This window comes from Bos grunniens, chromosome 14 (assembly GCF_055505025.1).
Source record: "Bos grunniens cultivar Pamir isolate PY7600 chromosome 14, Bosgru_T2T1.0, whole genome shotgun sequence".
Lineage (NCBI taxonomy): Eukaryota > Metazoa > Chordata > Mammalia > Artiodactyla > Bovidae > Bos > Bos grunniens.
In genome coordinates this window covers 55,018,078-55,035,444 of record NC_141178.1, presented here as the reverse complement: position 1 = coordinate 55,035,444, position 17,367 = coordinate 55,018,078, and the positions used below count along the sequence as shown (strand labels likewise).

Genomic DNA, 17,367 nt, shown 5'->3' with positions numbered 1-17,367 from the left:
TCTACTAAGTTCCATTGATTGAAGATCTCACAATCTTATTGAGGAAATGAGGCTTATAAAGTAAAAACAATTAGTAATTAGTACATAATAATTTCCTGTCAAGTGACATCTTGTATAGTATAAATTATTAATGCTTCACTTGTGAGAATAGAGGAATTATCGTGAAATTAAAAAGAAGGAAGCCTTCAGCGGAAACAGTTGAAATGAGCCTTCAACATGAACAAAAGTGTGTTTGGTAAAAAGGAGAAGATGAAGGGTTTTGGTAAGGAAGAGCATATAAGAACAGTGGTGAGAAGATGGAGATTACCAAATGTGCAAGACAAGAAGATGGTTATTTAGAGTAGTTGAGGAAATACTTTAATTAATTCAGAGTTTAATCATATTAAATGTTAATATAAGTGTACTTACATTTGCGATTTAAACTGCATTAACACTGTATAGCCCATAAATCATGGAGGACTTGAAAATGTGACCTGAAATGAACGGACATATGCTAATTTACTTGAGACTGGTGAAGAGCAGGGAAGTCTGATAAGGACAATGGAACATGACAAGATAAAGGACTGTGATTACAGTGGACACATGTATTGTTTGATCCTTGATCTGACCAGTAAGAGGTAAATCTAAAACATGAGAATGCTTTGGGGAAGGAGAAAACAGTGTGGCAAAACTATGGCAGCAGGCAGAATATACCCAAGTGCCACCATCCCATGCATTCTGCCATTTGTCCATCAACAAGTAGGCTAGCCTTCCTACATCAGCTTTCCCCCTCTTCTCTACCATATTCAACCTTTTGAATTTTACATTACAGATTGAAATAAGGAGGGAAAAGTAGAAAAAAGAGATAGGCAAGATCAGACTAGGGAAGAAATTTAGGGAAAGGTAAATATAAGCCTGAGGCTTAAGAGATTTATATGAAAAAAAAAAAAAAAAAGGAAAAAAGCTAAGTAATGCCATGGACTGTGTACACGATCCACCACATGAGAAAAACACGAAAAGACACGAGTTATTTTGTAACTGCATATAGTGGTTATCTGTGTGTTCTTTGTTCTGAGACTGAACCACATGACTCATGATGTCAGTTTAGTGAATATCAAGTTTATACTGTTATATTTACTATGAGAAAGAAAAATGCACCTCTTAAGTACATCATGAGTTAAAAGGCTAAGGCATGTCACTCGCCAGCTTGCTCCTATTTCTCATCTCTGAAGAGAATCCACATTCTCCATGGCTTGTGAAGAGCCACCCACTGCTTCCTCAATCACTGTACCCAGGAAATGTCTCTAGATTGAGAAGGGGGAGGGAATGAGGAAGGCAGAGATATTCCGGAACCAGTGCAGAACAGTCTCTAAGATAAAGCCCCATTCTGTGACTCATCTCATTCTGACTCCAAAATAAATTACCGTAACTTCAATCACCTCTCTCTGCTGCTGCTGATGCTAAGTCGCTTCAGTCGTGTCCAACTCTGTGCGACCCCATGGACTGCAGCCCACCAGGCTTCTCCGTCCGTGGGATTCTCCAGGCAAGAACACTGGAGTGGGTTGCCATTTCCTTCTCCATCAATCACCTCTTACATGACTATTATTTTGTAGGAAGCACAGATACATTTCTTTGAGAGAAGAAAAACACCTTTCTTTATGGAATCCCCCTCAAGTTTTTTTCTGAGTTGATGATTAGAACAATAACAGCCAATATTTGCTGAGTGCCTACTATGTGCCAGGATTCTACTTGGTACTCTGTAGGTTTTACATGTGAAACAAGCCCTCTGAGAAGGTTCTGTTATTATCATCACAGGCATGGAGGGAGCAGTTGAGGATGGAGGGTAGAAAGGCACAGGAGAGTCAGGCAGAAATCTGTGAGTGTGGACTTTATCATGGGGGACTGGAGGGCTGTATGGGATTTTAACGCAGTAATACTCTCATATTGCACGGTAATCAGAGCGCAGAACCTGTATTATTCAAGGCTTCAACTAAAGCGCATTTGCTTAAACACCCAGATCAGAATTTGGGTAAAAAGGAGAGTTGGTGGTGAATGTTCCTGTTTATAATCCAACACTTGGGACTCACCGTAGGTAAATAACAAAATGGCTCAGTGCCAGGCAAGTCCTGACTCAAATGACACCTTCTCCTACAACACATTAAATGTTTCACAAATTGCAGAAGATGTGTTTTTTGACTAGAGAGATCATTTCAGTTGTGAACTCTTTCAGAATTTTCCATTTTAAGTAAATAGATTTAATTTTCTTCTTTCTATTCATATGCAGATCTGCTAAATTATGTTTCACAGAAAGTAAAGTGGTCAGATTTAATCAGATCATTCATTCTTCCCAGACAGGGCTCTCAGTAATTACTTTTTATCTCAGATAATTTTAATTTGCCTTACATTTACATAATGAAATTATTTTGTATCAGCTTGCAAGGTCTCAGGAGGAATATTTTAAAATATCAACATTCAGTAGTCATTAATTGTTTATTTCACTTGTTTAACAATATTTATATATATTCTACTATGTGTAAGGAGCTGTTGCCATAGGCACATTGATTAGAAAGATAATCATGATTGTCTACAAAACACAAAGCTAAACAATAATTTGAATGTCTATGAAAAATAATCCAGATATTACAGGGCCCAATGCGAATTTTAGAGGGACCCTGCAATCAGGTATGACCACCTTCACAAAAATATTAATATATAATTTTATTCTTATTTTTAATTTGTAGACCAAAATGTATGACAATTTTTTGTGTGTTTTAGAAAGTGGTTTAAATACAGTCCATGAATTCCTATAGCTTAATTGCTTTGTAATCAGAGTCTAAATCTTACTTACTTTTGTAATCTCTGTATCTAGCACACAGTTGGACACAAAGCAGACACAAAATGTTTTTTGTTGAATGAAAAATGAGTAATAAAAATTATCTTCTTTTCCCTGTTAACCATTGGCTGTTAAATCTATGGGGCCATTTTTTAAATTGGCTATGAAATCTCCTGTTGAAAATTGATTCTGTATTAATGATGTCATCACTTATTTGGTACTTATGAAATCAAGCTTACTGTCATTTTTCCCCTTGCATATATATTCTGTTCAGTCATTTTTATCATATAAATACTAGTGGTTCCTCAAAGATTAGCGTTGTGAAAACATGAATGATTTGTTTATATGTGAATAATATATATTGACATTTTCATCACCTTTGAATTTTACTGAAATGTGCACACTTTAAGGTTTATCATTATTAATATTAAAATAATTTGAAACAAAGTAGTTTGTTTTGCATTAATGAAGCTCTTAGGCAAACTATTCCTCCACTGTCAAATTAATGCAGAAATATAAATATCATTCTCCGAGGAATCATGAACTTGAACACATGGTAATATCAGGATTTTAACAGCTGATTGAAAAAGAAAAAAAAAAACTTTTGCTGAAACTATATACTTAACAAATTTTAAACACTGAAGTAAGATTTAGATTTTAGATTAAGCAGATGTAAGAAACAAATCAGTCAAATTGAAAGAGAACAAATAAACTCTCTAAAATTCCAAATTCAACAAAATACTTATGTATTTTCTTCATTTATTCCTCCAAATAATTGAATAAGAAATAATTTATTTGAAGCTGTATTTAAAGAGTTATATCATGGGGGTATTAAAAAGACAACAGTTATAATACCTATTTAAAATTTATTGGATTTATTATGGTATAATATATCTGAAATAATAGTCCATAATGTAGTATTTTATGAGTTGTTCAGAGTGGATGTTGTTGCATAAGGAGCTTTACAAAAATAATGAATTGTCAAGTCTGATTTGTCTCAGCACCCAAAGTTCATGCACAAAATAATATAAAAATACACAGAGGTAGTGACATCTATACCTCAAAGTGAACACAATAGTTTCTTTTTAAAATGGATTTTTCCATGTCAACTTAGAAATACTACTTCTGCATGAATTTATCTTTCTTATCCAAAGGATTTCATAATTTTTCCTTTTACTTCATGCTGTATTTCCTCTTCTTCCTTCATTATATTACAATAAATTTTCTTCTCATTTAAATTCCTTCTTCCTATGTTTTTCTGTTATCATTTTCACCCATTCCCCAGTTGCAGGTACCACCTTAATTTTACCTTATTTCACAGCCTGGATTATATCCTTATTTCCATCACCAAGTTAGCAATCTCATTTAACTCCTTTCATAAGAACTATGTAGATGAAGGACCCTTTTGTCCATATATGTGTATGTGTTCAGTCACGTCTGACTCTTTGTGACCCCATGGCCTATAGCTCACCAGGCTCCTCTGTTCATGGAATTTCCTAGGCAAGAATACTGGAGTGGGTTACCATTTCCTCCTCCAGGGAATCTTTCAGACCCAGGGGTCAATCCCACGTCTCCTGCGTCTCCTGCATTGGCAGGCAGATTCTTTACCACTGAGCCACCTGGGAAGCCTGTCCACTAATATCTTCACCTAATAAACCTTAAATCCTCAAAGTATAGTGGACATCCAAATGGTCTCCCCATAACATCTCAGGAAAATTACCATGATGCCAGGTTCCCAGTGCCTTTTCTTGAGGTGGCAGCAATGAATCTCCCTGTCTATATCCTAAAGCAAAAGGCATACAGAACTGGGCAGATAACTATTGCCTCCAGATGTTTATCCATTACAGGGGCTATAAAGGCAATTGCTTTTCTCAGATGGAGCTGAATATCCATTTTATTCATAGGAAAAGCATTGGAAAAATAACTGTAATTCTCTAAGATACTGCACGACTACATTGCTTTAAGTGATCTCCAAGGGGCCTGAAAATTTAATTGGATTCTATGCAACTATGAAATTGTATCAGGAAGCAACTTAATAAGCAAGGTATTTTGTTCTTTGGAAGAGTAAAGACATTGAATAATTTTCTTCTGTTCTGCATGGCTATATCCATTCAAGGAATGTGGATGTAGAAAAGCATTTATAATTTCCCTCATAATCAAAATGTTTATTCATGAAATTTTAGGCAGAGGGATGGGTTAATGTTTCATCAACACTGAGCCCTTCCTGAATCCTGAAATGAATAATAATGCATGATTTCTTACGTGTACAGCAGAGACTGTTTAAATTGATGTGTTCTTCAAGAGTAGCTTTGTAAACGGTATGGAAAACCATTGCTTTGCGTTTTTCATCTTCTACCTCAACCTACAGAAGTTAGTTTCAGGCAGAGGAAACTTCCAACTTTATGTTATAGTCTTATGTCTTCTCACAGGATAGCTCAGTCTTAAACTTACCATTAAGACTGAGCTATCCTGTTTAAGACTGAGCTATCCTGTGAGAAGCCATAAGACTATAAAATAAAGCTGGAAGTTTTACACACTCCAGTATTCTTGGGCTTCCCTTGTGGCTCAGCTGGTAAAGAATCCGCTTGCAATGTGGGAGACCTGGGTTCAATCCCTGGGTTGAGAAGATCCCCTGGAGAAGGGAAAAGCTTCCCACTCCAGTATTCTGGCCTATGGGGTCACAAAGAGTTGGAAACGACTGTGAGACTTGCACTTTCAAACTTACCATTAAGAATGGTGAGTGCAAGCATTCTGCAGGTCCTATTCCTCTGCTGCGGGGGTTTAAGGCATGAAGGCACTGCTCAGACATGTCATGATGATGTTGTGTCTCCTTGTGGCCCCAACCAGCTTCTGGTTCCATGAGTTTGTGTTTACAATCTCTAGGGAGAAAGCCTTCTTCCCCCAGCTGGGATCTCAGAGGACAGGTCAGCTGTGTCACAGCTTTCCCACCAGCATCGAAGTAAGTAAATCCACTTCAGGCTTGTCTTAGAAGTTCTTATGAGCTTAGTCTCTCAGTTGTGTCTGATTCTTTGTGACGCTATAGCCTGCCAGGCTCCTCTGTCCATGGGATTTTTCAAGAGAGAATACTGGAGCGGGTTTCCATTTCCTCCTCCAGGGGATCATCTTGGATTGACCCAGGGATTGAACTCACTTCTCCTGTGTCTCCTGCATTACAAGTGGATTCTTTACCCACTGAGCCAGTGGGGAAGTCTTTCTCCTAGCTTTATCAAAGAGCCATGCATTTGGCAGGTTTAGGAAATTTCTGCTGCCCATTAATTAACTGAGAAGCTGGCTTCTCGCTTGGCCACAGAATTCTTTGCTAGTAAGTGACTGGACCGTGTGAGTCCAACACTGTCATATGGCAGAGGAGATCTGTGTGCTTCAGATATAGACAGAGCTGGGTTGAGTCCCAGTTCAGAGATGACCTAACTGTGAGAAATCGAAAAGTTTATTTAAGTCCACTGAGTCCTGGGTTCTTAATTTTAAGTTAGGGTAGCTTAACTGTACCAGTTGTTTGAAAGTTACAGGTAATAGAGTGTGAAATGCTTAGAATAACACTTCATGAGCAATATGTGGGCTTTCCAGGTGGCACTAGTGGTAAAGAACCCACCTGCCTAATTAGGAGACATAAGAGACTTGGGTTCAATCCCTGGGTTGGGAAGATCCCTGGAGGAGGCTATGGCAACCCTCTCCAGTATTCTTGCCTGGAGAATCCCATGGACAGAGGAGCCAGGCAGGCTATAGTCCATAGGGTTAAAGAGTAGGACAAGACTGAAGCAACTTGGCATGCATAGTACGAGCATAGACTGAGGGTTTGTTAAGAGCAACTGATTAGGTGTGAATAAAAATTAGTTTTCTTGTTTGGCTTGTTTGTGATCATTTACCATATTCATCAGGACTTGAATAGCCAGGGAAGAAGCCTTATGAACAAAAATTTACCTGGAAAAACAAAATAAAGTTTCCAAATCATGAAATAAATCCTGGTTCCAAATGAAGTCTCCAACTAGTAAAGATGAAGATAGCATAAAGGTTTAAAAAAATTATAGCTTTTATATATCAAAGATAAAAACATAAAAATTATTATTCTGAAAAGGTACTTACAATGTTCCAAAGTAACTCATAAGAAAAAAAATTAGCTTTCCATTTAGAAAAATTATTGTAGCAAATAGACATCACATTTTTTTCCCCTAGTATTAAGCCAGTACAAAACTTCTACATGGCTCTTGGAAAATACATAGGGAAAACTAATTAACATTTCAGAATTCTATGCTAACAGGTTATAATTTCCTCTCTTAAATAATAGAGTGCATGAGTTAAATATACCAATGATGAACAATGTAGATTTTGGGAATATTTGTGAAAAGTGATTTTCATAAAAAGAGAAATTTTCCCCAGCAGGTATTTACCTAGGCAACAAAAACCTTAAGCAAAACAATTTACTTTTTCTTCACAAGAAACCCTTCTAGCTGGCATGAAGGCACTGGTTAGGTATGTCATGATGACATTGTTCTGTTTCCCTGTGGCCCCAACTGGCCTCTGGTTCCATGGGTCTGTAAGCATCCCTCACTGGTTTAGACTCCCCCGGCATTCCAGGTGTGCTCATTATCCCAGTGGATAGAGCCTTGAGACAGAAATGCTTTGTGAGACCATGTGGACCGTGTATGGGACTGAACCTGTTAGAGCCTCTCTATAAACTAGTGAAAACTAGTGCTTACCAGTGGAGAGAGGGGAGGGAGGAGGGGCAAGGGGCAAGGGTAAGGAGTTAAAAAGTTCCAGGTACTGTGTCTAAAATAAATAAGATACAAGGATATAGTGTAAATCAAAGGAATATTGTCAATGTAACTATAAAAGGAGTAAAACCTTTAAAAATTGTGAATCACCATGTTGTTCTCCTGTAACATTGTACATTGACTATGCTTCAAGTAAAAAAAAGGTAATGCACATGTTTGAATATACTAGTTATATCCCCACCCTGTCTTTCCACGCACTCACACACATCCAAATACACAGCTTTGTATTGGATATTTCATATTTCATAGATTCAGTTGTTTCGACTCTTTGCTTCAATAAAGCATTTCAGTGAGTTCCGTTTGTAATAGGTGATTCATTTTCATCCTACTATCTGTCTTTATCATAACCAATTATGATATCAGAAATGTTTTCTGTTACCTCCCCAATAAAAACTAAAATAATTACAAATTTACCAGGAAATATTCCTTGATCCTTCTTTTATTTTCTTTCTAAGAAAGCAAGAAGTATATTATGGTATAAAAAATGTAGTAAACTGCTGAAAATCACTAGGAGAAAATTACAAACATAAATAGTGCTATATTTATGTTACTTATGAAAATGTTGTTCAGAGACTAGAATGAAGACTCAAACTCTCTCCCAAACTGAAGTTTTAATAGTGCTCCATCACATTATTCCTTTGAAACAATAAAAAATGTACTAATGAATGCAAACAACTCTCTTTTGCGTGGTAAAGAGAAAGAAAAGAAGTATAAGATTATACAATATTCTTTTTAAAAATAATTTTATTTATTTTTGTCTGTGCTGGGTCTTCGCTGCATGGGCTTTCTCTAGTTGTGGCAAACAGGGGCTATTCGTTATGATGCATGGTCTTCTCACTGCAGTGACTTGTCTTGTTGTGGAGCACAGGCTCTAGGGCACATGACCTCAGTATTTGCAGCTCCTGGGCTCTAGAACAGGCTCTAGGCTCAACACTGGGGTGCATGGGCTTAATTGCTCTGAGGCATGTGGGATCTTCTCAGATCAGGGATCAAACCCTTGTCTCCTGCATTGGCAGGCAGATTCTTTACCTCTGAGACACCAGGGAAGCCCTACAATATTCTTTATTAAAGAAATTCTTCAGCTTCTAAGTCTGTGCCACAAAATAAAAATACCTGTATGACAGAGTTGTTTTTTCCTTTTGTCTATGGGTAGGGAAATCAGCTCTGCATTTCCCTGAGTAAATGACCATTTTTAAACTCACTTCACTTTTTTTTCAGTGCAAACTGTTGTATGCAGTCGGCCCTCTGCAGGTTCTGAATCCCGCAGATTTGAACACTTCTGATCCACAGTTGGTTGAATCCAAAGATGCAGACTCTTTAAATACGGAGGGTCCACTGCACTGTATCATTCTGTTCAGGGGACTTGAGGACCTGGAGTTTCTGTATGGAGGGTTTCTGGAGTCAGTCTCTTGCAGATACCCACGGGTGACTGTATCAAGATATACTACTTACTCTCTCCCAAGGCTAAGCATCACAAGGCAAAAATTTGGTTAGAAACAAAAGAATGTTTAGAGTTTTAGTAAAGCTAGAGTACTTCTTCGGGGAAATCAACAATTGGAGACATTGTTTGTCAAACTTATTCCTTCATATATTTTCTTCCTGGTTTTATCCATAGGCCTTACGACACTGGGCATAACCATTTTGATTATGTTATCTTTGTTGGATGGATCAACACAGCACAGCTTCTTTTTGCCATCCTCTAAGCAATAGTGTCAGTAAAATTGTGTATGATATACTAGTTATAAAGGTATAAAGCATAAAATAGGTAAATTTTGAAATTTCTGTCTAATATGATCTAAAATTAGTTGATACATCCACAGTGGTCTGTTGGCCACATTCGAAGAGACACTGGCCACAGCTACGGCTGAGATCTTCCTTTATTTAACTGTAATATTTTAGTGGTTTATTTGGTGCTGCCTTTTCCCCTACAGTTACTAAACTTTATTCACACATTATACCAACATTTCGAGAAAGACTGCTGTACAAAATCTCAGACTATTCAGAAAAGAATTTTGTGTGTGCTTAGTCATGTCTGACTCTGTGATCCCATGGACTGTAGCCCGCCAGGCTCCTCTGTCCGTGGGATTGTGCAGGCAAGAACACTGGAGTGGATTTCCCTTTCCTTCTCTAGGGGGTCTTTGAGAACTTTCATCTCCTGCATGGGCAGGTGGATTCTTTACCACTGGGACACCAGGGAAGCCCCAAAGAAAAAAACCAGGTGGCTAGTCCTGCTTCACACTATCTGGAAAACTCTTATATCCTCACTGACTGCTTGAATAGATCCTGCTTTGCATAAATACATTTAGTAACTTTGTATCCATAATGCCAACAGTTTATCCTATGAAACACTGGATTATAGCCTTTACTCTATTACATTATTTAACAATTTCAGAACCAAACAGACGAATAACAAGTAAGGAAACTGAATTTGTGATTAAAACCCTCCCAAACAAAGAAAAGCCCACAACCATAGGACTTCACTAGTGAATTCAAACACTTAAAGAATTAACGCCAATCTTTCTCAAACTCTTCTGAAAGTTGGAAAATGAAGGAGTACTCCCAAATTCATTTTATGATGTTAGCATTACCCTGATACCAAAGCCAAAATAGAACACTGCAAGCAAAGAGAACTGCAGGCCAACAACCTTGATGAATAGAGAGGGAAAATTTCTCAACAAAATATTAACAAATAAAATTCAACAGCCTTTTAAAAGGATCATACACCACAATCAAGTGGGATTTACCCATGGGATGCAAGGACAGTCCATTTATTATTTTCTACAATTTTTTATATGTTATATATTATATATTTTATATATATTTTATATATATATTTTAATATATAATATATAACATGCATATATTTATATAATATGCATGTTATGTAATTTTTATAATATAATTGTGTATATTATATACAAATCAATCACATTAATAAGATGAAAGATAAAAATCATAATCATCTTTATAGATGCAAAAAAAGCATTTGACAAAATTAAGCATACTTTCATGATAAAAACTCTCCATGAATGCTGTATAAAAGGAATGTAACTCAATAATAATAAAGGCTAATTATGATAAGCCCATAGCTATCTTCACACTAAACAGTGAAAGGTTGAAAGTTTTTCCTCAGAGATTGGGATTGAGACAAGGGTACCCACTCTCACCACTTCTAATATCCCACTTACTGTTTGCTCAGTGAACTCTGCCTGTGTGTGGAGAAAATGTTGACAGTGGGCTTAAATAATTCCAGGTTCGTAACAATAAGAGAAGATAAGCATATGCAAATGCAATCAAGTAGCAAGTTTAAAATGACTAATTAACAAATACTTTTATTTGGATGCTATTAAGAAACTCCTTTATTGACAAATGTTTTAGAATCAAATGTTTTTTTGTAAGTAAAAGAAATGTATTTTTTAAGTTAAATGCTCAAGGTTTTAAGGGAGTAGAGAATGATGTCTACTGACCATTTTCCAAAGCAAATAGATTGTTTTTTGCATATATTAATCTAAAACATCAATTTGTGTCCACCATATGGGAAGATAGGTCATCCTGATACTATAACTTTCCTGATTGTTCTTGTCTTTCTGATCGTCATTCTATGAAGGTAAATCATATGAGTATGGTGATATTTAGTAATAGAAATATACTAGTAAATACAAATTGTTATTGTTTTAGTCGCCAAGTCATGTCCGACTTTTTCGTGATCCCATGAACTGTAGTCCCGCCAGGCTCCTCTGTCTAGCAAATACAAGTGAAGTGATGTGAATACCGTGTCTCATTTTCAGTGTTGAGTACAGATGACTTAAACAGAAGTATAGCCCTGGAAAATAATGCAGGTCCTTAATTTTTATAATCCAGCAATATTTTATATGTCATAAAAGCTATATAAAAACATAGTATAAACCTTAAGAAAATCTGTTATACTTTTCTGATATTAGTAATTCTTTATGAATTAATCATTGGCAATTTGGGTCTAATATTCCTTTTTCATGAAAAAGCACATATATTTAAATTTCATTAAAAATAACCTTCTAAGATTCAAAAAAAATTCCTCATGTGTAAAAGAATAATTAAGAAGGCCTTAGAACACTTTAACCAGACTTGCCATTTCCCATCATGTTGTAACATTTTCTCATAAAAAAATCATTTGTTTACTTTAGAATCCAGGTTGGTGCTTATTTTTCAAGCAAGCAGCCGTGACTGTTTACAGAGCACATGTGGATTATAAATAAGCAGAGCAGAACATTTTGGAATAATTCCCTCTCAAGGTACATGAAAATGATATTTAAGCAACTTCTGATATTTCCCAAGAGATCCAGCTTAAAAGTTTGAAATTAATCAAATAACATTGCAGCTCTAAAGCTGTTAAAACATAGACATTTTTACTGTGCACAGTCTGTCTGCAGTTACTCCCCTCTGCTTCTTCCAGCTTTAACACATCTTACTATGCTGCATGTGGTAGTTACCAGCATCAACAACGGACAACTGGATCCCAGGAAGGGGTTCCAAGCTGGGTCTCATATGGATTATTATTTTGAATCATTTCTTAGTTCTGTTCGCAGCCATATTTGAACATTTTTTCAAGCCTCTGGTCTACTCACATCACTTAAAGCAAATTACAGAGAAAAAGATGAAGTGAATCTACATATGAATTTTTGACATCACCTGACGATCTCTTTACCATTCAGGATGGAAATTCAGAGTTTTGACTACAAGTACTAACACAGTTTTGGAAAGTCATCACCAAAACAGCCATCATCCCATCATCAGATGACAAAGAAGGACCTCTACACAATACTGGATCCTCTTGTTCTTCACCGAGAATCAGGAGACTGAATGCATGGAGTGTAGCTGCTTCCAGTTCTCAAAGGATACTTGGTAAATTCTAGGTTGAAAAGAAAGTCATTTCATCATCAGTTGTTAGCCATGCTGGAGTTGAGTAAAAGCAGTGAAAATGAAACAAGGCTGCAATATGTTTCTGCAAAGCAACACAGGGAGGAAAAATGTTCAAAAAGTGAGATATATCCAAGTAGGTCATGTTAAATAACATTGATCTGAGGACTTTGCTACACAGAGTGCCTTAGTACAGACAACCGGAAACCTACAGTCCCCCATCTGTTGATTGCTGCCCTGGGTGAGGAACTCCTGGGTAGTGGCAGTATTGCCTCAAGTTCTTTGTGAAATTCTCAGTGCATGTGAGGGTAGCATATGGTTAAGAGAACAGAGTCTAACATTTTTAAAAAATGTTTTGAAAACTCTCCTCTTTTGCATTCTGCTTTTTCCAGCCTCTTTGCTGTTAGCTCATCAAGCTGGATAATAAGTGGCCCCCGCTCACTTTCTCTTTGGAAGCTGAGTGAAGAGAACTTCTTCTGTCACTGGACTTGGCACCGTTAGCTTGTCTCAACTGTCTGAACTCAAGAAGGGAAAAGTGCCTGGGCTGCTGGGCCCCCGGACAGCGCATTACTGCTGTTTCCCTTGCGTTTAACTTCACTTGACAGTGTGGAGCCTGCTCATACTTCTCAAAGTAGTGTCTAGTAAGCACTTTTGCTGTATGTCTCAGGGAATTCAAACCAGGGCTCTGTATCAACCTAGAGGGGTGGGATGTGGAGGGAGACGGGAGGGAGGTTCAAGAGGGAGGGGACATATGTATACCTATGGCTGATTCATGTTGATGTTTGACAGAAAACAACAAAATCCTGTAAAGCAATTACCCTTCAATTAAAAAATAAATAGATTCAAAAAATATTAAAAAAAAAGTGATTGCTCTTCATTTTGTCTTGGGGACCCTAGAGTTCTAAACTTGAACCACACCAGCTAGACTGGTCTGTTTTATTTATTAGGGATCTAGATAATAGTATGAGAAATGAAATTGGGAAACATTTCGATAAAAAGAGCATGGATACTATTTTGAGAAAAAGGGATGTTCTAGTTAAAAAACATTTTAGAGTGACTAATGTAGTAGTTAAAAGCTAGAATGAATTGGATTAGAATCATGGCTTTACTACTTTTCTTTTCAGTTTTTTTTTTTTTAATGTGGACCATTTAAAAAATCTTCATTGAATTTTTTACAATATTGCTTCTGTTTTATGTTTTGGTTTTTGGCCGTGAAGCATAAGGGATTTTAGCTCATGAATAGGAACCACTGGACCACTAGGGAGATCCCTGCACCACTTTTTATTGGAGTGTACCTAATCCAACTCAGCTTCAGATTAGTAAGACTTGTGCTTCAATGCAGGGGGTATGGGTTCAATCTCATACCCCCTGCATTTAGGGAACTAAGATCATACATGCTGTGTGGTCCCCCCAAATTTTATTTTTTAATTTTTAACTTAAAAAATTAAAACTAAGGTTAATAATATTTCAGGGGCTTGTTATGAGAACAAAAAAGGGTAATGAAATTAAAACTGTTAACTATTCCTATAATCCCACTCCACAAAATATTTTCATTAAAGTCAATTAAATTGTCTAGTCTAGGATATAGCAGCAGTAGCAGTCTAGGATATAATATCAAAGGCATAGTCCATGAAAAATAATTCAAAAGTTGTACTTCATTAAAATTAAAAGCTTCAGCTCTATTAAGGACACTGTAAAGAGAATGAAAAGACAAACCACAGACTAAAAGAAAATATTTGCAAGACACATCTGATAAAGGACTGTTGTCCAAATACACAAAGAACTCTTAAAACTCAACAGTAAGAAAACTAACAATCCAATTTTAAAATGGACCAAAGACTTTAAGACACCTCACCAACAAAGATATACAGATGGCAAGTGAACATGTAAGGAGAAGCTTCACATTATTTGTCATCAGGAAAATGCAAATTAAAACAAAATGCCATTGCACACTTATTAGAATGGCCAAAATCTGAAACACAAACAACACCAAATGCTGGTGAGGACGGAGAGCAACAGGAATTCTCATTCACTGTCAGTGGAAATGCAAAAAGAAACACTCAGTTTGCCACACTGTTAGACTGTTTCTTAAAACACTAAACGTACTTTTACCATATGATCTGGCAATTATGCTCTTTGGTATTTACCCAAAACTTATGTACACACAAAAACATGCTCATGAATATCTGAGTAGCCTTATTCATTATAGAGAAAACTAGGAAGCAACCAAGATGTTCTTCACTAGGTGAATAAACTGTGGTACATCCAGTCAACGGAATATTATTCAGCACTAAAGAGAAATGAGCTACCAAGCCATGAAAACACATGAGGAAAGATTAAATGCATATTACTTAATGAAAAAGTCAATCTGAACAGCCTGCATGCTGTATGATTCAACCATCTGACCTTTCAGTGTTTGTCACTCAGTCATGTCTGACTCTTTGCAACCCCATGGGCTGTAGCCCACCAGGCTCCTCTGTCCATGGGATTCTCTGGGCAAGAATACTGGAGTGGGTTGCCATTCCCTTCTCCAGGGTATCTTCCTGACCCAGGGATCGAACCTGTGTCTCCTGCATTGCAGGCAGATGCTTTACCATCTGAGCCACTGGGGAAACACCTCTGATCTTTCTGAAAAAGACAAAACTGAACACTGAGAAGACTAGTGGTTTCCAGGGGTGGGTGGTTGGAGGGATAGGTACAACACAGAATTTTAGGAAAGTGAAAACACTCTGGGTGATACTATAATGATGGATGCTGCTGCTGCTGCTGCTGCTAAGTCGCTTATACAGGACCTTATATCTCTGTCCAAACCCATCAAATGTACAACACCAAGAGTGAATCATAATGGTAAACTACAGACCTTGAGTGATAAGGATATATCTATGTAGGTTCATCAATTCTAATAAATTCTACAAATGTACCACTCTGGTGAACCCTGAGGTCCCAGTCCTCACTGACACCACCAGGATTTTCTACTCAGAGTCACAGTGGCCCAGCCAGGTGTGGGGGACCAAGTGCCCCACCCAAAGTCTGTGCAGGGACAGGACAGCCCAAGATCAAAATTGGGGGTGAGGGGTGAACTGTGCATGCTTGGGCAGCAAGTCTTCCAGGAAACCACCGGCCCTGGGATAGCAACTCGGGTTTCTTATGGAACCTGGGAACCGCAATCCCACCTTTGCCAAGATCCAAAGTCAACAGCAACCTGAATGCACAGTTCCATTCCAAAACCAGAGACTAAGTTGTGTCAGGCCAGCAGAGACCTGAATGGGAGCTCACCTGATAATATCCGGTGCTGTTAGCTCTGACCGCCTTCCGTCACCAGACTCCCGCAGTCTTCCTCCTTCCCCTCTTCCTGCAGAGCTGAGCCTCTCAGGCTCCAAATGCTGCTCTACATCCACTCAAACCACCCGTGGGTAGAGGCAGGCTGGGGCCTGGGGCCTGGTCTGCGTGGGTGGAGTACAGGGTTTTCCAGGAAGTGTGCAGCTGGAGCCCCCAGCGTGCGCTTTGGTGGTTTCAGTGGGTGAAGGGAAGTAAGTGTGGGTCCTGATGGAGGGGCAGGGAGAAGATGGGTTGGGAAGCCCTGAGTATCTGGGGCTACTCAGAGGACAGTGGAACCAGGCCGAGGAAGCGTGAGCTCGCGTGATCTCTTGAGATTTCTGTAGAGACCAGCAGGAGAATCCTGGATGAGAAACAGCTGAATGCCCCAGGTGCCCCAGCCTCTCATTGCAGGCTCCTTCTTAAGGAGTCTGGCACTTGCCACTTATCAAACAAATCTCAATCCTCATGGACGCCTCCAGGATACCCTAGTCAAGGTCACAGTGAGGTACTGCCTTTCCCCAGGGGCCCAGCCAGGGCGAAAATTCCGGCCCAGTCCCAAAGGCTCTGCAGGTGCAGGACTGCCCCAGGTCAGACTGTGAGAGTGAACTGCTCGTGCTTAAGCAGCAAGCCTCTCGCCTTCCAGGAAACCAAAGGCCCCAAGTTAGCAATTCAGGGTTCTGGCACCCAACCCTGGAACTCCGGTACCACCTCTGCCAAGATCCAAGGCCACAGAAACCTGAACTGCACAGTTTCATTCTGAAATCAGAAATTAAGTTTGTCAGGCCAGCAGAAGACCTGAACTGAACCAGAGTTCACTTGATAGTACCTGGTGCTGTCCACTTCGGCTGCCTTCCACTGCCAGTCTCCAGCCATCTTTCCCTTTCTCCTCTTTCTGCACACCTGAGTAGGCTGCCCTCCAAATACCACTTGCCTCGATGTCCATGCAAACCAAGGACTCACCTGCCTAATGCCTCCAATAGCTACCACAATATAAAAATATCAGAAGTGAAAAGGATAAAAAAATACGATATAACTGAAAACCCATTATACTATGTTCAAAAATCAATGGGTCAAAGGCTCAAATTATGAAATATAGTTAAAAGATCATAAAAGTACTGCACATCATAATTTTGGAGGTAAATTGATATATATATAGTCAAATTTATAGATGTAAAGGAGAAAGAAATGGCAACCCACTCCAGTGTTCTTGCCTGGAGAATCCCAGGGGCAGCGGAGCCTGGTGGGCTGCCGTCTATGGGGTCGCACAGAGTCGGACACGACTGAAGCGACTTAGCAGCAGCAGCAGCAGCAGCATAGATGTAAAAGCAACGGAAAACAAGGATGATTGAAAGCAAATTAGCTGAGGCTTCAACTCAAAAATTTAAAAATCTAGAAAAATGAGAAAAATTTGAAAATGAAATATTTTTAAAAACTATATAAGAAGGCAATAATTAACATATGAGGAAAAAATCAGTGAAATAGACAAAAAAGTAAAGCATTAACAAAATTCAATCTATTTTTAAAAGACAACTAATATAGACAATTCTCTAG

General features: G+C 38.2%; 1 long non-coding RNA gene across 4 annotated transcripts; it reads right to left on the bottom strand.

Moving 5' to 3' along the window:
* Positions 1-10,932: 10,932 nt before the first annotated feature.
* LOC147359448 (uncharacterized) lies at positions 10,933-16,822 on the bottom strand. Of its 4 annotated transcripts, none has more exons than XR_015140820.1 (3): positions 15,775-16,816; positions 12,271-12,490; positions 10,933-11,425 (listed from the first exon to the last, which is right to left on the bottom strand). It is a non-coding gene; the product is annotated as an uncharacterized LOC147359448 (long non-coding RNA). The 4 variants fall into 4 exon arrangements; XR_015140822.1 differs by having other exon boundaries at positions 12,329-12,490; XR_015140821.1 differs by having other exon boundaries at positions 10,933-12,583; positions 15,775-16,822.
* Positions 16,823-17,367: the final 545 nt, after the last annotated feature.